The sequence below is a fragment of the Panthera pardus genome, unplaced genomic scaffold (genome assembly GCF_024362965.1).
Source record: "Panthera pardus isolate Hobbes unplaced genomic scaffold, ASM2436296v1 HiC_scaffold_17, whole genome shotgun sequence".
NCBI lineage: Eukaryota > Metazoa > Chordata > Mammalia > Carnivora > Felidae > Panthera > Panthera pardus.
Window position 1 is genome coordinate 139,652,753 of NW_026526732.1, and position 22,332 is coordinate 139,675,084.

The window sequence follows — 22,332 nt, forward strand, 5'->3', positions numbered from 1 at the left end:
TCACTTACCCTTCAAAGGCCGATCAAGCTTCTCCTGATTAGGAAAGCCTGGGGAAGTGTGTTGCTTCCTGGTTTGGGGATTGGAGAAGTATGGTTGCACGTTTCACTGGATGTTCATCAGACCACATTATATCATTACCTTTCTCTGTAGTTCTGCCTTCTTTTTTCACGTTGATGGGATTCTTGGTTCTCCTCTTTGACTAAATGCAGGGCCTACATATGGAAGTCATCCGTCTATATTTACTAATGAAAACCGGGCGGAAAATTACACATCCTTTATCACCTCTTCCTGGCAGACCCTTAGTTCTGCTACTGAACTAGAGAAGGTCAAAGTTACCACTCTGTGCACCTAATCTGTTCTTTTACCCTCAGGTAATGGAGAGTGTGAGAATATGTGCTGGTCGTTCTCTCTTTGCCCACCACTTTCCAGATCCATTCTCTGCCCTGCTGGGGTGGCTGGGGTGGCTGGCCTCTGTGGATTACATCCACTGGGCTCCTCTACTTTACCTTCTGCGTTTAATTGGGTTTAACTAATAGGAGATGCCAGCAGGAGATTCAAGAACAGGAGGAAAGAAAGATTGGAGTATTAATCCTCTTGCTCCCTCTCTGCTTTGTCTGATTTCTGGCAATGGCTGTTTTTTATAGCTTCAGCTCCTCTCCCAGAGCTCTCGCTTCGTTGGACTCCAGGAACATGATTCCCTCCACTTGCCCTTCAAACGTAGGGGCAGTAAGGGCTTCTTGTTGGTGTTAGTCTCTGAGCACGGCACCATATCATGTTGGTTCCCATCGCCATAGCTCTGTAACTTGCCCATTTATTAAATTATTCACATTTAAACCCTTTGAGTGCCATCTACACTGTGTTACTCAGAGCATACTTGTAGGCTTACGTGATCTAACTCAGTAGTCAGCCCCATGAATCGATCTGTTTCATTTTCTTTCAAAAACTTTTTTTTTCCTGGGGTTTGGGGGGGCTCACGTTCAGAAGAATTTATAATAACAGTCTCCTGTCCCCTTCTCTCCCGAACCCAGTCCCACTTCCTTGGGGCAGTCACTTTTAACTCTTTCAGTTGCTTCTTTCTGGCGCTTACCTCCATGTTTGAAAATGAGGTGCTATTTTAGAAATTATCAGCTTACTTCCTGTTGTGATAGGTGATGATTTAGCTCACTCATACCACCCTTCTACCTCCCTCCCCACATCCTCACAACATAGTTGTATTGTTATTTATAGTTCCTCTATTTGGTTAGCTTTACAAGTGAGGTTCTTGCTGTCGTATTTCTTGTTCATTAACAGTGTTTCTGTATTCTCTGCTCAGTGAGATGAAGATGTGTGTGTTCCTACCCCAGCTACCTTCCATTTTCCACCTTCTGTCGTCTTTATTTTCACCTTTAGGGTTGATAACGTTTACATTTTTATTTTGTAATTGCCATTAAATCCTCTACGCTTTGTCTGTAGGCTGATCCTAAAGACTGAAAAATCAGCAGATAGGAGTTGTTTTTCTATGAGTACGTAAATGATAAATTGTGTATTGACAGTCTACCCTTGGACATACTTTTTTGGTTTGCCTAGTGATTTTTTTTTTTTTTTTTTTTGGTTTAAGCCAACATTTTAAAATAGAGTTTTCATAAAAGAGTTAGAGTTTGGGGTATTGTTTTAAAAGTTGGAAGCTCTGGGGCGCCTGGGTGGCTCAGTCGGTTGAGCATCTGACTTGGACTCAGGTCATGATCTCACGGTTCGTAGGTTCGAGCCCCGCGTCAGGCCCTCTGCTGTCAATGCAGAGCCTGCTTCAGATCCTCTGTCTCCCTCGCACTACTCTTCCTCCAGCCTCTGTCTCTCAAAAATAAATTAAACATTAAAAAATTAAAATAAAATAAAAGTGGGAAGCTCTGGCACTTGTGGTCTGACTTCCCAAATGGAAACCCTGCTTGAGGATGTCCCCTTTAGAATGGGCATGCCGACCCCAGTTTGCCACAGTCCCCACCACTCATTCAGTGTATGCATATGCTCAAATACCTAACCCCCTTTGATCATTAACTTACTTGCCTCACCATGAAGGCATTTAAGTGTATTAAATCCCGATCTGTTATCTTCTTTGGAGCCAAGTAATAACATATTAGGAGTTGTTGTTTTTTTGTTTTTTTTTTAACAGCTTTTTATTTTCCCAAGAGTATCTTATTGGCTTCCTTTTTTTTTTTTTTTTAAAGCATTTTTTGTTATATTGTCATTTTTTTTCTTCCCCCCAAATTCTGTAGTTGGGTATTTTATATATCCTCCCTTCCTCCTAGAGCCTCTATTCTCCTCAAGTTTGACCTGGTTGTCCTCTAGGCCTGCTACACAACTGTCATCTGAGATTTACCTATACTGTTTTACTAGGTTTAGTTCCACTGCTTTCTGGATCTCATATCTTTTCTTTGGGCCCATTCAGTTTCTTCGAAGAAGAAAATGCCATTTTTTGCTTGGGAGAGTAGATACTTGGCTGCCCATGAGCCATCCATGGAGGATTCAGCTCCTCTGACTTCAGATTTCATGTAATCCCCCCCAGTTCAGCCTTACATCTGACTCCTGCCCTCCGTTGCCCTGAGTCATCAGCCTCTTGGCCATTCTGCCAGGCTGATAGATTCCCATAACATTCACACCCACTCCGGGCTCAGGCTTCCTGTGCCTGCGTCATCAGTTTCTAATCTTCCATAGTCTGTCTATTTTCCACAGAGTTGTTACAGAATCTTCCCCAGTAACCCTTACCTGTTCCCCTTTGTTATTTGAAATGATGTCTTCTTAAAAACTTTTTCTTTCACTCTCATCTTCGCAATATCCAGATGGAAAAGCTATAAGTGAATGCAGTTAATGTGTTTGTCCTGGTTCCACCTAACAAAGATGGAATCTCAAACCTTCTTGAATCTGTTTAAAATTTTTGCCTGTATCACTTCAAAAGCTAACAGGCTAAACTTTCCCCCATCTAAGTAGGGGCTTTTAATCCTAAATTTACCTTCTTGGGGATTTAGGAGAGGTTCCCTGTTTATAATATTACATACCTATCCAATCCATCCCTTTTTAAAAAATGATCAAATGTAGATCTCGTATTAACATTGCTAAGGCTGTATTGGCTGCCATAATCATCTTGCGATTTTCAGGAGTTTAACATGATCAGGTGTTTCTTTCTTGCCCTTATAACAGTCAAATGCAAGTGTTCTGGTGTGCCTGGCATTCCTCCACAAGGTTATGGGGACCCAGGTATCTCTGTCTTGTGATTCTGCTATATTTTAGAGGATACATTCTCAGGGAGAGCAATCTCACCCTCAAAAATTAGTTCCCAGGGACAAAAGAAATCTTATATCCCCTTGCATAGATATCACAGATATATATATGTGGTACCTAAACAGATGCATGGTGTATCTGTGTTATTACAATCTCATGGAGGAAGGCCCTTAGGGAAGAAGTGTCCCAAAAGGCTCTTTTCTGGGGAATAATAATGAAGAAAGGATGGAAACGCTACCACAGGCCCAAGAGGCCCCTGGATTCAGGTGGAAGGGAGAAAAGAAGGTGGTGGAAGCTCACCCACCTGGTAACCAGCATGGCCCTGAGATGACATACATCCCTTGGCCCATGTTCCATTGATGAGAACTAGTCACAAGGTCCCATCTTGCATCAGGAGGAGCTGGCAGTTGGAGTCCCTGGCTGTGGGCAGCTGCTTCTAAGTGACAACTCTCAGCTAAATAACAGGAACATGGGTTTTGGAGGATGTTCGGCCTCTAAACACAGAGGTCAGCAAGCTTGGTCTTAAAGAGCCGAGTCCTGAATATTTTAGGCTTGTGGGCCATATGGTCTCTGACACAACCACTCTGCTTATTGTGGCCAAAGGCAGCCATAGACAAAATGTAAATGACGAGTGTGGCTGTGTTCCATTAAAGCTATTTTATAAATAGGTGGCTGGCCAGCCTACAGGCTGTGGTTGGCCGACTCTGATGCATGATGACCAGTCGGAGCTTTTCATTTGTCCCCATTGCCTCTACTTCTCAGACCTGGAGCTTCCCCTCCACTGAGGGAGGGTGAGGCCCTGGTTTTCCTGGGAGAAGAATGGAATGGGATGTGACCCTTAACCAAGTGAGGTGTGGAAGAAAGGGAATCAAGTTTGCGTGTGACGGTATGATATTACGCCGTCTCCGCATCTAACCTTCCCAGCCACCTGACGTGGCAGGAGGCAGTCCCTGACACAGGATAGTAAGTGCTCAAAGACTGGTGACTGTTGCTATATTCTGTGCTCGGGGGTCACTTACAAGTACCGGCTTTAGGTGAAGTAAGTCTGTGGAGGATATGGGCTCCTGCTTCTCATAACATTAAGGAATACACCGTAATGTTCAATGAATTATTACCCAACAGTTAAAGCTAATATTTACAAAGAGCTTTTAATAACATGACAAAAGGCTTATGTTAGAAACGGGATACAAAATTATACATACAATATGATCTCAACCATAGTTTCTTAAAAGTTTAGAAAAAAAGGAAGGAAGGAAGGAAGGAGGGAAGGAAAGAAGGAAGGAAGGAAGGAAGGAAGAAAAAGAAAGAAAGAAAGAAAAGGAGGAAGGAAGAAAGAGAAAGAAAGATAGGAAGGAAGGAAGGAAGAAGAAAAAGAAAGAAAGAAAGAAAGAAAGAAAGAAAGAAAGAAAGAAAGAAAGAAAGAAAGAAAAAGATTCCCACAAAGTGATGAGAGTATGAGGAGTTTTCCTTTTTATTTTGTATATATTAAAATATTTACACTCACGGTACCAGATATCCCACCCCTGGCACTTGACAGAGGCTTTGGGGCTTCAAGGGAACCCCTGTGTCAGAGGAGACAACCAGCTCCTCTGGATCCTGTCAGAGGTTACGAGGAAGGCTTAGATTTGGGGGTTAACAGTTGAAGGGGGAGGGATGGGAGAGTCAAAAGGTTGCAAGGAGACCCTCTCTCCTGCTTATGTAATTGCTCTAAGGAGAGAGGAGGGGAGAGAGAGAGAGAGAGAGGGATCGGGGCTCAGCAAGTGAGCTCCTGGCTGCTTGTCATGTGAAGAAAACTGATGTGAGCGACACTTTCCTCCTCTGCTTCCTGCCCTGCTTTTTTGTTCTTTGTGTCGTGAATAATGTGAATACAGGTTCCTCATACTTGGAGTTATTTTTACAAGGTCTCCTCTCTGCTTCAGATGACTCAGAGCTGGGGCCTTCTCTTGAAGATGTTCCTTGGGAAGCACTCGAGGAGATGCTGAACCTGGGCAATCTGGGGGTCAGGAGTGTGTGCCCTGCCCCAGACCTATCCTGGTCTTTTTTTTTTTTTTCTTGGAGCCATGTCCACTGGAGGGAGGAAGTAGTGGCTGGAGGGAAAGGCCTTGCTGGAGGCAAGATGGCTGGGGTTTGCAGGTCCCAGAGGCCAGTGGCTCTAGTCTAAAGGCATGAAAGCTCTCTGAGCAGTGGTCCCCACGCACCCAGGGAAAAGGATTAGAGAGACCTGTTTTCCTGTCTCCTGCTGCCCCTGCTGGTCCTGTGTTCCTAGAGAGTAGAGGCTGCGTCTTACTCTCCGTTTCTTCCGGTTACTACGTCCAGCACTGTGACCCAGTGAACGGGTGTTGGGTACATAAATTCATGCAAGAGAAGCCCCTTTGCATGGGTAAAGCTGAATTGCCTGGACATGCCCGTGGACGATGCTGGCTTCTCGATCCACTCCAGAAGACACGCGTGCCCAGACTCTGGCATGTGGACTGGAAGTTGTTACTCTCAGAACCAGCATCGTCTGACCTGACCCCTCGTAACTGCTCTGAGAGGCAGGGTCTTCTTTTCAGTTTTCCAGGGGGTCAGGGAGATCGCCCCGGTGTTGTGCAGTTAGTAAGAGGCCCGGCTGGATTCTTCTGCCCTAAATCTGCTGACTCCCTGGCTGTTTCCCTGACCCTGTGTTGCCCTGGGAAACCCCAGAAGTAGAGGCTTTGCTGCTTTTGGAACAGATTCCATGCCTTCCTTCGTTCACAGCTGTGGTGCCATCCTTCCAAAAGAACCGACCTTTTCCCTCTTGCCCTGACAAATACAGACATCTGTTTGCTTAGACAGTTGTTCTCAGGGTTCTGAATTTGACAAAGGACGGGCTTAGGGGCACTTTGGTCTTGTCAGTCTCTCAGTTTTACTCAGAATGGCTGTGTTTTCTTGAGTACTCTAGAGCAGAGTTTCTTACCTCAGCACTACTGACCTTTGGGACCAGGTCATTCTTGTTGTGGGGACTGCCTTGTGTGCTTTAGGATATTTAGCAGCACCTCTGGCCTCTGCCCATTAGATGCTAAGTAGAACCACCCCCCGCCAAAGCTCTGACAACCAAAAGCTGTCTCTGGACATTGCCAGGTGTTCCTTGCAGGGCAAAATCACCCAAGGTTGAGAACCACTGCTCTACCATATGCCGGAAGCCTCCTCCTCGCCCACAACAAAGAATTATCCCACCCCAAATGTCACTGGTGCCAAGGTAGAGATACTGCGCTCTAGAAGAATTCTGTCACACAAAACTCTTGGTTAGCAGCGATGGAAACTCTGTGTTCTGTGCCATCCAATATGGTAGCCACTAGCTCCATGAGGCTACCGAGTACTTAAAATGTGACTAGTAAGACTGAAGAACTGAGTTTTTGCATTCATTTCATTTTAATTAATGTAGATGGAGATAGCCACTTGTGGCCAGCGGCTACCATGTTGGACAGAGCAGCTGGAGAGACCAGGGCTGATCACACTTTAGTGTGCCCACCGATCACCGGGGGCAGTGAGGCTAATTCAGCAAGCCTGTCCTACTACGAAGTGGCTTTGAACTCTCTTGTTTTCGTGTAATTTAGTGTGAAATTTTGCATCCTGTTGCATTGTAGAGCTAGGGAATTTCATTCCCAATATTTAAGTGTATTTCAGGAACACATCAGGTTAATCCTGTGGCTCCGAGGGTAAAGGTGGTAAAAGCAGGGTGAGAGGACAGAGGTGTGTTGGTGAGGGAACACTACGGAGAGAACTTCATGAAAGAAATAGTATTCGTCTCTAACAATGAGGATTTTGTTTCCCTCTTTCGGAATTTCCTCAGATTTAATCTCTGGAATGGAAAACAACGTTTTAGATGCTACACTGTATACACAAGCAAAGGGAGCAGGGTCAGGGTCCTACTGTAACTCTCTGGGCCACTGCGAGGCTGCTCTGGGAAGTAAGCCCAGCACCCACGACCTCCTTAAGTAGCGGTTCTCAGCCTTGGCCACATATTACAACCACTTGGCAAGCTTTAAACACTATTGTTTAATAGGTTTGTGGTAGAACCCAGGCATCCGTGGTTTCTAAAGCTCCCCAGATAATTTTGATGTGCGATCAGGATTGAGAACTGCTGTGTGCTAGCCCACGGGACGCAATGGTGAAAAAAAAAAAAAAACAAGACATTGCCCATGCCATAGTAGGGCTTACAGTCTGACTGGGGACATCCAATTGTGAATCACATAATTAACTAATTGCAACTCTCTTAAGTGTGGCTGCACACCTTATATTTCGGGAGAGTCAAAGAAGTCTCACTGAAGCTGTAACCTGAAAGCTTGACTAGATGTTAATGAATGGGGAGCTAGGAAACAAGCATCTTAGCGGGATCGGTATGTGCAAAGGCCCTGGGGTAGGAAAGAGCTTGGGGTGTGTGAAACCCTAAAGACAAGCTGGCTGGAGCTGTGAGCAAGGAGATTGGAGAGTGGATAGTGGCCTGCTGTTCACTGTCAGTCTACAGTGAGTCCGTCTGATACATTCTCAGTGTTCGAGGTATCCTGATTTTGATGTGAATGGCCCAGCTTCTGTGTTCTGGAATAACCAGGTGCATGAAGGCTGGATTACATGAGCTACCCCGTCTCACAATGGTCTGGGCAGGATCCCCTCTTGCCAGACAGCTCTTTTCTCAGCCTCGGTGGGAGTGGGAGTGGGGCACCAAAAGAAGAGATGTTTGGAAAGAGAATGAGAATTCCCCCCCCCACCCCGTCTTCCAGGCCTCCCCTGGCTGTTGAGGGAATGTGTCTCACTTGAAAATCAGCCTTTCCATGCCACCACTGTCCCTGCAATGGGATTCATTTGACAGAATGGTGGGGTCTGAGAGTTCTCATTGCATCGATTACTCTTCGTACTGTTGCTTAGCTGTTCTTAAAGTTTTATTTTATTTATTTATTTTGAGAGAGACGGAGACAGAGTAAGCAGGGCAAGGGGTAGAAAGAGGGAGGGAGAGAATCTCAAGCAGGCTCTGCACTGTCTGTGCAGAGCCCAGTGCGGGGCTCGAGCCCCCAAAACCATGAGATCATGACCCGAGCCAAAACTGAGAGTCGGACACTTAACCCAGGCACCCCTCTTAGCTGTTTTTAAATTAGCCACAGATTGAATCCTCCTCCTCCTCATTTTTCTTCTCCTCCCCCTCCTCCTCTTCCTTCATTTTAAAATCTGTGCCAATTTCTAATTTATTCTGGGTGGCATGGAGGGAATTCTTTGCACTTTGTTTTGTCCTGCTTCCCATTTCAGAAGTTCCCTCTTGGATATCCTGTGTCCTCTCTGCTCCCCCAGTGAAACCTTCCCTGACCAGGTCCAAGTGGGATGTGAGCTTTTCTTTTCATTTCAACTGCTTTGTGGCTGAGGAGAGCCCTTCCTCTTTGGTTTGAGCCTCTCAGTGCCCATTTAAAGTGTTTGTTTCTGTCCGTTAATTTTTTTCCCTTCCCCCCCAGATCTTTCAGTCTTTGTCTCCCCACCCCCCTTAACTCTAACAACAGTGTATAAGGGGGCATTTATCACCATGAGTGTGCAGAAGGGAAAATGAGGCCTAGACGGCAGTGTGGGGCGGGGGAAAGACTCTGGCCTTGCCTGGTGGCTTGCTCACTGCAGATCCCTGGAAACGCACACAACCTTCCAGGGCTGCGTCCTCATTGGTCGTACAGGAAAGAGATCGTAAGATTTCTGTCCCCCCCGTAAGGTGGCGTGGCAACGGAGTAAAGAGGAAGGGCTTCCGGGCTTCGTGTTCTGGCTCTGCCACTCAAGTTTTGTGGTCTTGGGCAAGTCAGCAGACCTCAGTTTCCTACTTGTTCAATGGTCGTCCCCACAGTGACTCTGCAGGATGGTTGTAAATATCAGAGGTGATCGCTGGGAAGTCCCAGGACCATGCCTAGGCTTGTTGGGTCTTCAGGATCTGGTCGCTGTCCCATCCCCTCAGGCATCTGGGACTCAGATGTTTGTCTGAAGGAACTCTAGCTGTTAGTGGTGGGAGCCCAGAGCTCCTGGCTGGAGCTACCCATAAATCCTTGGAGGGGCATCTGGATTCCTCCGGTGCAGTTGAGCGTGGGGCAGATGAGGTGGGGCTCAGTGAGGGTTAACCCTGGTGTGGAGTGGGGACTCTCAGCAAGGTGGCCGGGGACCATCGAGGGCACACACCAAGAAACAGTGAGTCATCAGGGCAACTGGCCACTGCTGGGTGACCCCTGAGCCCTTGCAGAGCTGCCCTACAGCCCCAGTAGTGGCTGGGAGATCGTCTCGTGGACTCCTGTTCATGGTCCCATTGAGGGAGGGGCATGGCGGTCCCTGCTCCCCGCTAACTGGCGTGTAGTGATGCTATACCACCCCTTATGCAGGGCCTGTTGGGAGCCAGGCAGTGTGCTGGCTGATTTTGCCGATCTCCTTGAGACCCCTGCAAGGAGGCACTGCTAATCCCATTGTAATAGAAGAATAAGGCCAGGGGCGCCTGGGTGGCTCGCTCAGTCAGGTGTCCAACTTCAGCTCAGGTCATGATCTCACGGTTTGTGGGTTCGAGCCCCGCGTCGGGCTCTGTGCTGACAGCTCGGAGCCCGGAGCCTGCTTTGGAGTCTGTGTCTCCCTCTGCCTCTGCTCCTCCCCCACTCATGCTCTGTCTCTCTCTCTCTCTGTCTCTCAAAAATAAATAAACATTAAAAAAAATTTTTTTTTAAATAGAAGAATAAGGCCAAGTGGCCAGTGAGGGGACAGGGTCAGATTTGAACCCAACGCCCCAAAGCTCCTGTTCCATACATGAAATTGTATAAACTTCCTTAAAGTACCACCCCCCAGGATGTTTCTCTAGCAATAATCTTAATAATGGAATGCTTGTTCACATCCCAGAATGCACACACTGTCTGTCTTCTCAGCGTTCACCAACTAATTTTTACTACTGGCCAAATTGAATTTAGCCAAGTCACCCACTGCTGAAAAGAAAATAGGTAATAATGCCAACAACCTGGTCGGAAATTGGAGGTAGAGAGCAAGGTGGCCCCTATTTTGGATGCCTCATGCCGGTGTAGGAGGAGAGAGAATTGCACCTTATGTGTATCTCTGTGCACCCTTATTACACTCCTGGCTTGACATATGTAACTTCTTGGGTACTTTTTTAAAAAATATATTTATTTATTTATTTTATTAAAAAAATTTATTTAATGTTTATTTATTTTTGAGAGAGGGAGAGAGAGAGAGACAGAGTACGAGCCAGGGAGGGGCAGAGAGAGCCAGAGGCACAGAATCTGAAGCAGGCTCTAGGCTCTGAGCTGTCAGCACAGAACCCGACGCGGGGTTCGCACTCACGAACGTTGAGATCATGACCTGAGCCAAAGTCGGACGCTTAACCGACTGAGCCACCCAGGCGCCCCTTATTTTTTTTTATTTCTGAGAGAGGGAGTGCATGCAAGCAGAGGAGGGGCAGAGGGAGAGGAAGAGAGAATCCCAAGCAGGCTCCACGCTGTCAGCACAGAGCCCGACGTGGGGCTTGAACTCAACAAACCGTGAGATCATGATTTGAGCCGAAATCAGGAGTCGGACGCTTAACTAAACTGAGCTACCTAGGCTCCCCTTCTCGGGCACTTTTGAAAAACCTGCACATCTTGAATGCTTCCCTTGACTACCACAGTGATTGAAGCATGATGTGAGGCCAAGAACTGATGTGATTTACAAGCCTCCTTTCATAGCTAGAACATGCCACATGCTCCTTCCCACCATAGGACCTTTGCCCAGCCTGTTCATTGTGTCGGCAGCACCTTTTCTCTCTCTCTTTTCCCTCCTGCCCTCCCTATTTTGCTTCACTAATGTATTCTTAGGGCTCAGATTAAAGACTGATACTAGTGACCCTTTTCCATGCTAGGTCTATCCCCTGTCACATGTTCGTATAGCAGAGGCCATACTTCTTTAGAGCATATCACGATTACAGTTATTTCTAATTTGCTGATGTTTGTTTTTCCCGCTAGACTTTAAGCTCCACGAAGGCAAGGACCACGTTGGTCTCAACTGTTCTCTGCCTAGTGCCTTGCACTTGGCCTGGTACATACTAGTCATCAGTCACCATTGGATAGATGAATGAACGGTTGGAGAGATGGGTTGAGCTGGTTAACCTCACTTCCTCTCCCTTAGCTCCAGCCAATATGCTCTTCTTAACAGGGTAGGGAGGTTGTAATTACCTGCTTCTGTGTCTGTCTTGGGTCTCTCTGTAGGAGAACCCATCTTGAGACGTGGGAGGCTAGCCCAGCGCCTGACACAGAGTAGATGACCAATAACATTTGACTCTCTGGTTGTCTAAGCTTAGCTCTTGCCCATGAGACAGCCGGCTGCAGGGACTCAGGCTGCATCAGGGAAGTTAGCCATGGAAAGTCTTGGAAGTCCGTCCCTGCTTCCCACCCCACGCCGCGGGTTAGCTTCTGGCTAATGTCTACCTCTCCGGTTGCCAGCTACTATATTGACTTATTTGTGCATAAACAGTTATTCCCATAACCTTCCCAGCATACAGAGATGATGATATACAATCTTTATAACATCACAGACATCGCTTCAAAAGCATTCTGTTGCTATAGGACTGTTTATGATGTGCTTATCGCTAGAATTTCATGAGTGACAAACTCCCAAATTGCATATGATTGAGCATTTGAAGCAGGGAGTGAGGCTATATGGGTTGTTTGCATTAAAAAAAAAAAAAAGACTTTGAGAAGGGAAGTTTTTCTTCTATAGACTTATCTTCTAAAGTTTAAAATAAGAACTACTTAAAAGCTGAGAGTTTAGAAGAACGAACATTTTCTCTTAAACATTCAAATGGGTGAAAATGACTTGTAATCTCTCCCTCAAGTATTAAGGCAATAGGCATTTAAAGGCTTTTTTTGGAGCTGGCTGTCACAGACAAAGGATTTCTCAATTTAAAAAAAAATCATTTTTATGGCATTAAATAATAGGAATGAACACCAGCAGCCCTCTTGACATTTCGGAACTGATTTATTTTCCGAAATGTCCCAGTCCGTTTTAATAGATGACACTTTGTCCTTCCTATTCAGGGCCGTGGCTTCGGCTGGGGTGGCCACAGTTAGGGTTGAGAAGTTGAGGCTAGAGCCCTTGCAGGGCACACAACTTTTGACCAGGTTCCATGAGCCTCGTGCTCTGTAACCTGAGCCCAGCGAGTTCCACCGCCTCTATCTCCTACGCTTTCCCAAAGTCCCTGCTGTGGCCCTCCTTCCCGGAGAGAGGCTCTCTGATCTGATGAATTTGACATCCGCTGTACTGTGAGCCGTTCCGTCTGAACCCAGAGATCAGCCAGACGTCTTGGGAAAGCCCGACTCTGTGTTACTAACTTCTGCTGTAGCTAGCGATGCTGTTCGGCTGTGGTCTGTGGAATGATGGCTAGCTGCAAATCGCTTACCGGGCTGCAAGACAAGTACAGAAAGGGCAAGTAAGCACTTGGAAACCTCTGTACCGACTGGACGGGGTAATCGGTCGAATCGAATAGCTTGAGAGGTGGTGCTCTGGAGGGGCAGTTTTTCGTTTCATTTTTCTACCAGTTCATTTTTATTACCTTTGATAAAAGTGTTTTTTCATCGGCGGTGGGTTGGAAATTAAAACAAAAACAGGGACACCTCGCCCTTCCTGACAAGCGTTTTGGGAAGTCTCGTGCGGAGTACGCTCGAGCTGCCTCTGCTCCCCTGTGGGACAGGTAGGCTGTTGAATGAATTTGGGGAAATCACAGCACTTACCAAATTATATTGTAATGAAATGTGCACCCCCCCCCCACCTCTCTCTCTTGCTAAACCGTTTTTTGAGAACAGTGAATACATCTAATTCATCTTTGTCGCCTTGTTCCTCATACCCCCGCATGGCACATTATGGGGCACGGGAAATGTTTGTCTCATCCATGCCCGCTCCCCGAGGACATGAGAGTGAGTGAGGCCAGCTTCAGGAACTCCCTGGGCTTTTGGTTGGTATCCCCTGCAGGCTGGTGATGGAGAGCTAGGAGTGAACGATGAAGGAGTGATCTTTCCTGCTCTTTTCCCCCACAGAACCAGGCCTCCTCTTCCCACCTGCCCAGCAGCATGAGAGCAGCATGACTGGCCGGCCACAGGAGAAGCCCCCAGAGCCAAGCCCCCAACTCAACCATCTGCTGCGGAGGTCAAGGTGAGCTTGCTTCCCTTCTCCTGGAAGGTTCAGGCATTGTTATTCTAACTCATTCTCTATGCTCTTGTGATCTCGCACCTTGTGCTGGGAGAATGGGGTTTACTGGCACATGGGTAGGCTTAGAAAGTGCATGTCAGCCTGGCAGGGCAAAGCATGCCCATTGCAGGTAATAGACAGGACATTGGTGGAACAGAAACGACGCTGAATTGAGTATTTAGGGCCTTAAGCTCTCATTAGTCCTCTACGACCTCCTGACTCTGGGACCTTTGGCAGATCTCTTAGGACTTGTAGAGCCAGGGAAATTTGGGTGAAGGAATCTCTGGAAGAATGGCATTGGAAGGACCGTCACTCCATGGTCTGGGACTCCCAAGACATCCCAGACAGACTCCTGTCCCACATAGGGTCGTAAGGGGTCTTAGAAGATCACCCAGGCCAATTCCTAACCAGTGTTGAGCAGTGAATTATTGGAAAACTCTTCCTGGTTTGGGACAAATTCTTCTCTGTAATTCCTGTCTGCCCTTCTCTGCTCTGCCATTTGGAACCACAAAGACTGGACTTCCAGAAACTCTTCCATGTGACCCTCTTCACATTTGAAGATGGCTGTCATGAGTTTGCTTTCCTTGCTTGTATCCATTCCCCCTAGAGACTGGCACCACTCACCTTGTCCTCTTGTCCCTCTCCATGTTGGAAAGAGCTCCCGTGTTGGCCCTGCCACTCGCCAGCCTGTGCCGTACTCAACGGGGAAGCCTCCGTTCATCATTCTTTCTTCACTCCATTTAAAGAGCCTCCTTTGGGGGAAGGGAAGCAAAAATAATATGAAAATGGGGAGAGGGACAAAACAGAAGAGATCCTTAAATACAGAGAACAAACTGAGGGCTGCTGGAAGGGCTGTGGGTGGGGGGATGAGCTAAATTGGCAAGGGGCATTAAGGAAGACACTTGTTGGGATGATCACTGGGTGTTACACATAGGGGATGAGTCACTGGAATCTACTCCTGAAATCATTATAACACTATATGCTAACTAACTTGTATGTAAATTTTAAAAATAAATAAAATAAAAATTAAAAAAAAAAGAGCCTCCTTTGGGACAGTCACTGTGCTAGACGTGAAGTACATCAAGACAGAATAGGTTTGGATCCTTGGAGAGAGTTTGAAATAAGCATTGAGCCCCTTCTGTGTGCTCCTTTTTTATAGATTATCTCTTTTCAACTTTTTTCTCAAATGTTCCATGAGTGCTTGAAAAACCTGTGTATTCTATAATTAGTGGATATAGTTTTCTGTATATGATCATCAAAATAAATTGGTCTGTTATACTTTTCAGATCATCCATAATACGTCCTATTTTTGTCCAGTGACTCTATCGATTATCGATGTTATCTTAAAAATCTCCCATTGGATTTGTCAGTTTCTCCTTGTAGTGCTGAAATTTTTGTTTTACATGTTTTAAGGCAGTGCTGTTTAGAATCAGTGTGTGTTATTGGTGAATTCAGATACGTTTGTACCACCTTTATATACTCGCAACTTTTTCTGCTCTTCTAGATTGAGGTGTTTTTCTCCCTCATTCCATTTTCCATCGTCTTATTTGGAAGTTGTACACTCTGATCTTTCAGTATTTACTCCAGCTGTTATAACTGGCGTACTTACCGAAGGCTAAAATTAATCCGGGTCTTTATCTTCCTCCCCAACAATGCAAGAACCAGACAGTAGTTCAATTCTAGTTCAATGCCTCTCCCAATTTATATACAATTATTTTATTATTTTTTAACATTTTATATAGTTTTGAGAGACAGAGCGAGACAGAGCATGAGACAGAGCACGAGTCGGGGAGGGGCAGAGAGAGGCAGAAACACAGAATCCAAAGCAGGCCCCAGAGGCTCTGAGTTGTCAGCACAGAGCCTGACACAGGCCTCGAACTCACGGACCGTAAGATCATGACCTGAGCCGAAGTCCGACGCTTAACTGACTGAGCCACCCAGGCTCCCCTACAATTATTTAAAAAAAAAATTTTTTTTAATGGTTATTTATTTTGGGGAGAGAGAGAGAGACAGAGTGTGAGCAGGGAGGGGCAGACAGAGGGAGACACAGAATCTGAAGCAGGCTCCAGGCGCTGAGCTGTCAGTGCAGAGCCCGAAGCACGGCTCGAACCCATGAACTGAAAAATCATGATCCGAGCCGAAGTTGGGTACTCAACCAACTAAGCCACCCAGGTGCCCCTATACAATTATTATGCTGTGTTTTCATCCTGTCCTGGTTTTTTCCCCTACCAGTCAGACATCGTTGTTTTATATAGTAAGTGTTGATACGGATGTACCTACATACTTATCATTATCTTTTCTTACCCTTATTTCATGAATCTGAGGTCATTTTCCTTGTGCATGAAATAAATACTTCAGCATCAGCCTTTAGTGAGAGCCTGTTGGTTGTAAATTCTCAAAGATTTTTTCCAGTTTGCTTTGGTTTTGGGGCTTTTGTTGGCTTGAAAATAAATGTCTTTATTTTGCTCTCCATTTTGAGAGGTAGCTTTACTGAATATATTCTCTTAGGTCATTGAGGCCGTTATTTCATTGCTTCTGGCCTTGAGATTGCTGTTGAGAAAGTCGGCCTTCAGTGTAATTGCTGTTCCTTTACAAGTGACCTGGCATTTCTTTCTGGCTGGGTTAAAAACAACGGTTTTTGTCTGTCTGTTTGGTTTTGGTTTTAATAGTCCTGGAAATTTCTCACCTTTCATTTATTTGAATATTGCCTCTTTTCTGTTCCCTCTGATACCTTTTTCTGACTCCTATTAGACTTATGTTAGGCCTTCTCACTCTGTTCTCTGTATCTTTTTTTTTTTTTTTTAACATTTATTTATTTTTGAGAGAGAGAGCGTGAGTGGGGAGGGGCAGAGAGAGAGGGAGACCCGGAATCTGAAGCAGGCTCTGTGCTGACAGCTCAGAGGCAGACATCGGACTCACAAACCGTAAGATCATGACCTGAGCCAAAGTTGGATGCCCAACTGACTTGAGCCACCCAGGCGCCCCTGCTCTCTGTATCTCTTAACCTCTCTTTTTCTCTGGGCTGAACTCAATAATTACTTCAAATCTGCCTTCCATCCAACTCCTGTATTCTGTGATTCAAATGCTGTTTAATCCACCCACTGATTGCATCCAGTTTCTTTTTGATACTTTCATTTATCGTTTCTAGAAGTTCTGGCTCATTATACTTCAGATCTGCTTGGTGATTTTTTTCCTAGTCTCCTATTTCCTGCTCATGTTTGCAAACTTCTTTTTTTATTTCTTTAATATATTCAGGTAGCTATTTGGACATCGTAACATTTCGTGTCTGGTAATTCCGGACTCTGAAATGCTTGCGGATCTAGTTCTGCTGATTAGTACTCATGGTGCCTTGTTTCCTGTGCACTGCTCGTTATCCTTGCAACTTGAAGAATTACTTGAGGTATTCGTTGATGTTGACTTTTCCAGAGAGAATTTGTATTAATTTCTGCTAATTGCTTGCAGGGCACTAACATCCAGAAATCACTTTAAATTGATTTTCTGCCGAAGACTTCTCTAGCTACATAAGAAGCATCAATTCAAACTCCAAACCTGTGTGAGGTCCAGCTTGTGGTTACAGATTTCCAGGAGAGATCTGTCTCCCATTCTACCAGCCCAAGGTCAGGTTTCCTTGCAGTCCCCTTCTGTGTTGTGCATTTATTTCTTATTCTCTGAGGGTGGGGCCTTCCACCCCAACTTTATGGAGGAACTAGGTTTTTTTCTTCTGGCCCCTGAGCCCTGTGCAGCTCTCCTGGCAAGCATAGAATCTCTAGGGTTCGACAGGAACCCTCAGGGCAAAAGTCAGCTTTGCTGCTACACTTCTGAGGGTTGCTGCTTTGGGTTTGTTTTTGGTCTTTGAAGAATCCTTCCATTAGCACAGCTCGGTGATGTGTATACATTTCTTCTGTTTTACATTTTATCCAGCATGTCAGTTGTTTCGACAGGGAAAGTCAAGAGGGCATCTGGACTGCCATATTGCCAGAAAGTATATCTTCTTTCTTCTCCACCATAGCTCTGAGGGGCAGCAGCTACTAGTCCTTGTTCACAGAAGAGTGAACCAAGGCTCAGAGAGGGCACGTAACTGGCTGCAGTCACAGGGCTAACAGGTGATGCATTGTGAGGTATGTCCTCTCCTGTCCCCCTTTCCCACTTTCCCTCTCCCCAAGGTAACTGTTGACCATTTTTGGTGGATGAACTTTATGCTCACAAGGGATAAGGAGTCCCTACCAGAATGCTTTAAATAGCTGAACAGCTTTGGGAAATTTGTTTACAAATCTATTGTTTATCTTCCTTGAGAGAGGAAATGGCTTCTGCATATTTTGTGGCCTATTTCTCCAGCAGTCACCAGCAACTTTCCCGCTTCACTCCCACTCCTCAAAGGCCTCCTGGCTCCAGTGCCAGACACATGTGCATCTCCTCCAAATCTCAGCTTCCTCTCCTCTGCATGCCACTCTCTCCTTCCCAGTCTCCTCCCTCCTCTTCCCCTGCCCCCACCCTTTCTGCTGTCGGCTTTTCCGTCTCTTGGTATGTGCCGTTCGTTTGTTGGAGGAGAGGCCACAGAGCACAGTGGGTAGGCTTTTTGAGCTTTGGGGGTAGGGAGAAAGAGCTGAGTTTGAACCTCACTCTGCCACTTACTAGCTCGGGGTCTCTGAGCTTCAGTTTCTTCATCTGTAACAGGGGGACAATAGACCGACCTATTTAAGGACTAAGTAAGACTGTGCACGTTGAGCTGGTGACAGGAACTTGAAGCATCTCAGCACTGAGTCTGTGGTAGTCGATGCTATTATGACTGAGACAGACCCCTTCAAGGCCCGAGCTTTCGTTCAGTGATACTTTTAAGTTGACAAAAGCTGGTTTACGAAACATGATGAAAATGGAGGCAGAAATCTAGGGGCAGTGTGGGATTCCCAGCTTCACCATTATGTTCTTCAAACTGGGGTATTTTTTAAAGAAAGTTTGAGGGAAAACAGAGCCTACACTGGTCTGGCCAGTATTTGCAGAGGATATAAACCAAGGGTTCTGGAAGTGAGATACTCAAGAATCTCGGTCCTTCCTCCAAGATGTGCCCTCTGTCATGGAACCGTGAGGGGGCTGGGGCCTCATGACACTTTTCCCTTGTGGACTGGGGACTTTTCCTTTGTGGACCCCCCAGATCAAGGGATGGCACAACCAATCCACTGGACACATGTCCAGCGAGGGTGAGAGAGAGGTGGCCCTCACTGTCCATTTTACTTTCATCCTTATAGCCGGCGTGACACTTTATTTCACACACGCCCTTCTATTAAGTGGCTTTATATCACTCTCAGATTTATATCGCTTCCTGATTTGAGATCTGTCAGGCAATGACTTTATTCAGCGTCTGCTATTCATAGTGACCGTAGGCTTTATACAGTAGGCAAGTGGCATAAAAAAAAAATGCATAGAGTTGGTGGGACCCTAAAACTACTCTAAAAAATAGAGTGTATTAATTTGAAAAGACTTTATGACCAAAAACAGACATAACGGATAAACCATCTTCATGAGATTAAGTGTTGGGTATACAGAATGGGTTGCCGTAGGGGGACAGCACTGTATCCTGTTGAGTGGCCAAGGAAGGCTGGAGCAGGCAGACTGGAGCTGGCCCGATGGGGCAGGTAGAGTGAGGCAGCTGGGTGTAGAAAAGGTGTGAACCAACGTGAACAGAGATGGGTGTTCTCACGAGCCAGTGAGACTCAGTGCGGTGCTTCTGGCTGGCTCCTCTCGGAGAGCCATGTCCACTAGCATATCAAAAGCCCTGAGAAGTCCTGCAGTTAACGTTTGACTGTGTTTCACCAAGCTTCCCAAGTGTGTTTGACCAGTCGTGGCCAGTGAACATGGTGGTCTTGGGGTGGATTAGCATTTGGCTTCTGTCTCACTAACAAATGCTTCAGTTGACTCTAGGTCCTCAGCTCACTGTTGTAAAACAGTGATTGGCAACTTTCTTTAAAAATGCAGTCTGTAAGTATCAGTGATTTACTTGGAGTCAACTACTTGTCTTCCTTTTCCAAGTGTTGCTCAACTATCTAGAAGGATGCAGGTTCTAGGAGCCTGAGCGCTGATGTTGCTATGGTTCTAGAGAGGGGCTTCTTTGTTCTCCACAACTCCCAAGATGATGTCCTAGATACGCTCCACCCAGCTGAGGGGCCAGGCCGAACCCCACCCCTGCCTGCAAACCTCAAAGTCTATTAACAGCTCTCTCCCCATGATGACTCATGCTTCCTGTCCCTCCTCCATTCGAGTTACTCAGAGCCGTGAGCCAAGATTGATTACTTATGCCATCCAACCGTCTTTGCCCCGGGAGAGCTCAACTGGTAGATGAAATATTCTTCATTGGATGACAACCCAGCCCAAGTTCTGTTTGTCAGCCCCGCACAGGGAAACAAGGGGTTTATTCTAGGTGCAGTCGTGGAGGCCGTTTTCCAGAACCAAGAAGTTCAACACATTATGTCCAACACATTATGTCTGGGGCTGTCTAGGAGTTTGGGGGGAGTTTGGGGAGCCAGGATTATTATGGATACAGAGACCAGAGGAGCCCCAGGCAAAGGACTCCTATGCTGGCAGGGGCACTAAAAGCCAATGGATAGATGATTTTTTTTTTTTAATGTTTATTTATTTCTGAGAGAGAGAGAGAGCAGAGGAGGGACAGAGAGAGAGAGGGAGACACAGAATCCGAAGCAGGCTCCAGGCTCCGAGCTGTTAGCACAGAGCCCGATACCAGGCTCAAACTCACAGACTGCAAGATCATGACCTGAGCTGAAGTCAGATTCTTAACCACTGAGCCACCCAGGCGCCCCCAATGGATAGAGGTCTTAAACCGAGTCTTTAAGTGCTGCTCTGGAGATTGACATTAGTTCCTTCTCACTGTTGGGTGGGCTCCCCTTTAAAAATATTTTTAAAATCTTTATTATATTAGTTATATACATTCTGGAGTTTGTTTGTTTGTTTGTTGGGTTTTGTTTTTAATTAAAACCCTGAAGCTGGAGCTTAAGTCTGCTCAGGTACCCTCCCCCACTCACTCTCTTCCCTGTTCCTAAAGATGGCAGAACTGAGCCTGAAATCAGGCTCCCATCCTGGCTCCCATCGCTCTTTCCCCACCGTAGATTAGGATGCTTACGGGTAGTGTGAGGTGGTAGAAAACCCCACTGCCTCAGTATCCTGACTCAGGATTGTTGTGTGTCCCCGGACCAGGCAGGGGCTAGCGAGGCTCAGCCATCTGAGCCTTCGCAGGTCAGAGCCGGAGGGACCTCCTTGCAGCCCATCAGGCCCAACCTCCTTGTTCTGCGGAAGCTGAGTCTGAGATGCAGGGAGGGGAAGTCATTTGCCCAACAAGGTCACAGGGCCAGTCTCCTTTTCTGTTTGGTCCGGGTTATCTTTATATTGGGTTTGCATTTCCTGAATACGCAGCAACCGAGTGGGGGGTGGGGGTGGAGGGCAGGGGAAGTGGGCTTAAAAGAACCCCGTCTGAGAATGTTTAAATTTCCTGTGAGTGTCCCATGAAGAGGGAGATAATCTATGTGCACATAATCAAACGGAGAGGGGAGACTTGGGTTAGGTCCAGAAGACCAACAATGGGGGGGAGGGGGGGAGGCGGGAAAGAAGGCAGACAAAATAGGAGCTATTGAGAGAAGGCTGGGACACTTATCGATGGAATAGAAATAAATAGGAATTTGGGTTTTTTGCACTTTCATGATGCCTTCTTGTTAGTGTTTTTGGAGGACGTTCAAGTCACATGGGTGCCCTAGTCTCATTTTAGTGGCAGTGGTTTTGTGGTCTCTAGGGGGCCCTTTGGCCTGGGACCAGAGGCCTCCGCTTTCGAGTCCCTCGGGTTTTCTCATACTGGCATGGGGGATCCTTTGGAAATCTCTTCCTCCACAGCTTAGCTCAGAATGGGAATGCGGCCTCCTGCGGGGCCTGCCTCACAGAAAAATAATGGATGTGAGAGTGCCCTCCACACACTGAAGCTTAGGTTGGCCTCGTTTTTCCTTTGCGAACACCTGCCTTGGCATGAGCTCTGAGAGAGTTTGGTGCTTCCGCTGGGGAAGCTTTCATTTTCCCACCGGATCAGGTGGCAGATGTGGGCCACCGAAGCCACCCCGGGCCTGCTTCCCTGGGACAGCCCCGCCACACAGTGTGTCCCAACTTCCTTAAAGGGACCGTTGTTGAGGCTGGCCCAGAGGCTGTGACTAAAAGTAAGGAAACTGCAGCTAGGGACAGAGTTACTGACGGTTTCCAGGAATCTGAGAGCTGGGGGCCCTCTTGAAACAGGAAAGGAAGTAGACTGTCTCCTTATCTGGTATCATGGCAGGAATGAAATGACTCTTTATGGGTAACAGGTACACCCTTTCTTCTTTAATGATACCCACAGATATTGTTAAGCTTTAGATGGCCACTAAATAATTACTTCTCTTTTCTTCTTGGGGTCTTGAACTGCTTGAGGGCTAGACCCCAGAGAGCAGGGCACCTCCTTCATTACCAGTAACCACATGGGAGGACTTGGACTGAGTCAGAGTCCCTCTCAGGTACCTCCTGAGTTTCACTGACCCATGGGGGGCCGGAGGCCTGTCTTGCAGGGGCGCACCTGGCCCAGAAATCTTCCCTCAACAATGAGCAAGTCACGTGAGCAATTACATTCTTCGGTTTATTTCTCTGCCTAGTGCATGACGTGCTAAAACGCAAGGTGAGGCTTAGTTTGTGGATTCGAGCCCCGCGTCGGGCTCTGTGCTGACAGCTCAGAGCCTGGAGCCTGCTTCGGATTCTGTGTCTCCCTCTCTCTCTGCCCCTGCCCCGCTCACACTCTGTCTCTCTCTCTCTCTCTCAAAAATAAACAAACTTTAAAAAAAATTTTTTTTAAATGCAAGGTGAGGCTTTCCATGGTGT

General features: G+C 46.6%; 1 protein-coding gene across 1 annotated transcript in view; it reads left to right on the forward strand.

The window, feature by feature from the left end:
- Positions 1–22,332, forward strand: part of TRERF1 (transcriptional regulating factor 1) — a 207,532-nt gene that overhangs the window by 124,205 nt on the left and 60,995 nt on the right. The window contains 1 exon segment of the mRNA XM_053905007.1: positions 13,290–13,404. The gene's annotated coding sequence lies outside the window, so the exon portion shown is untranslated.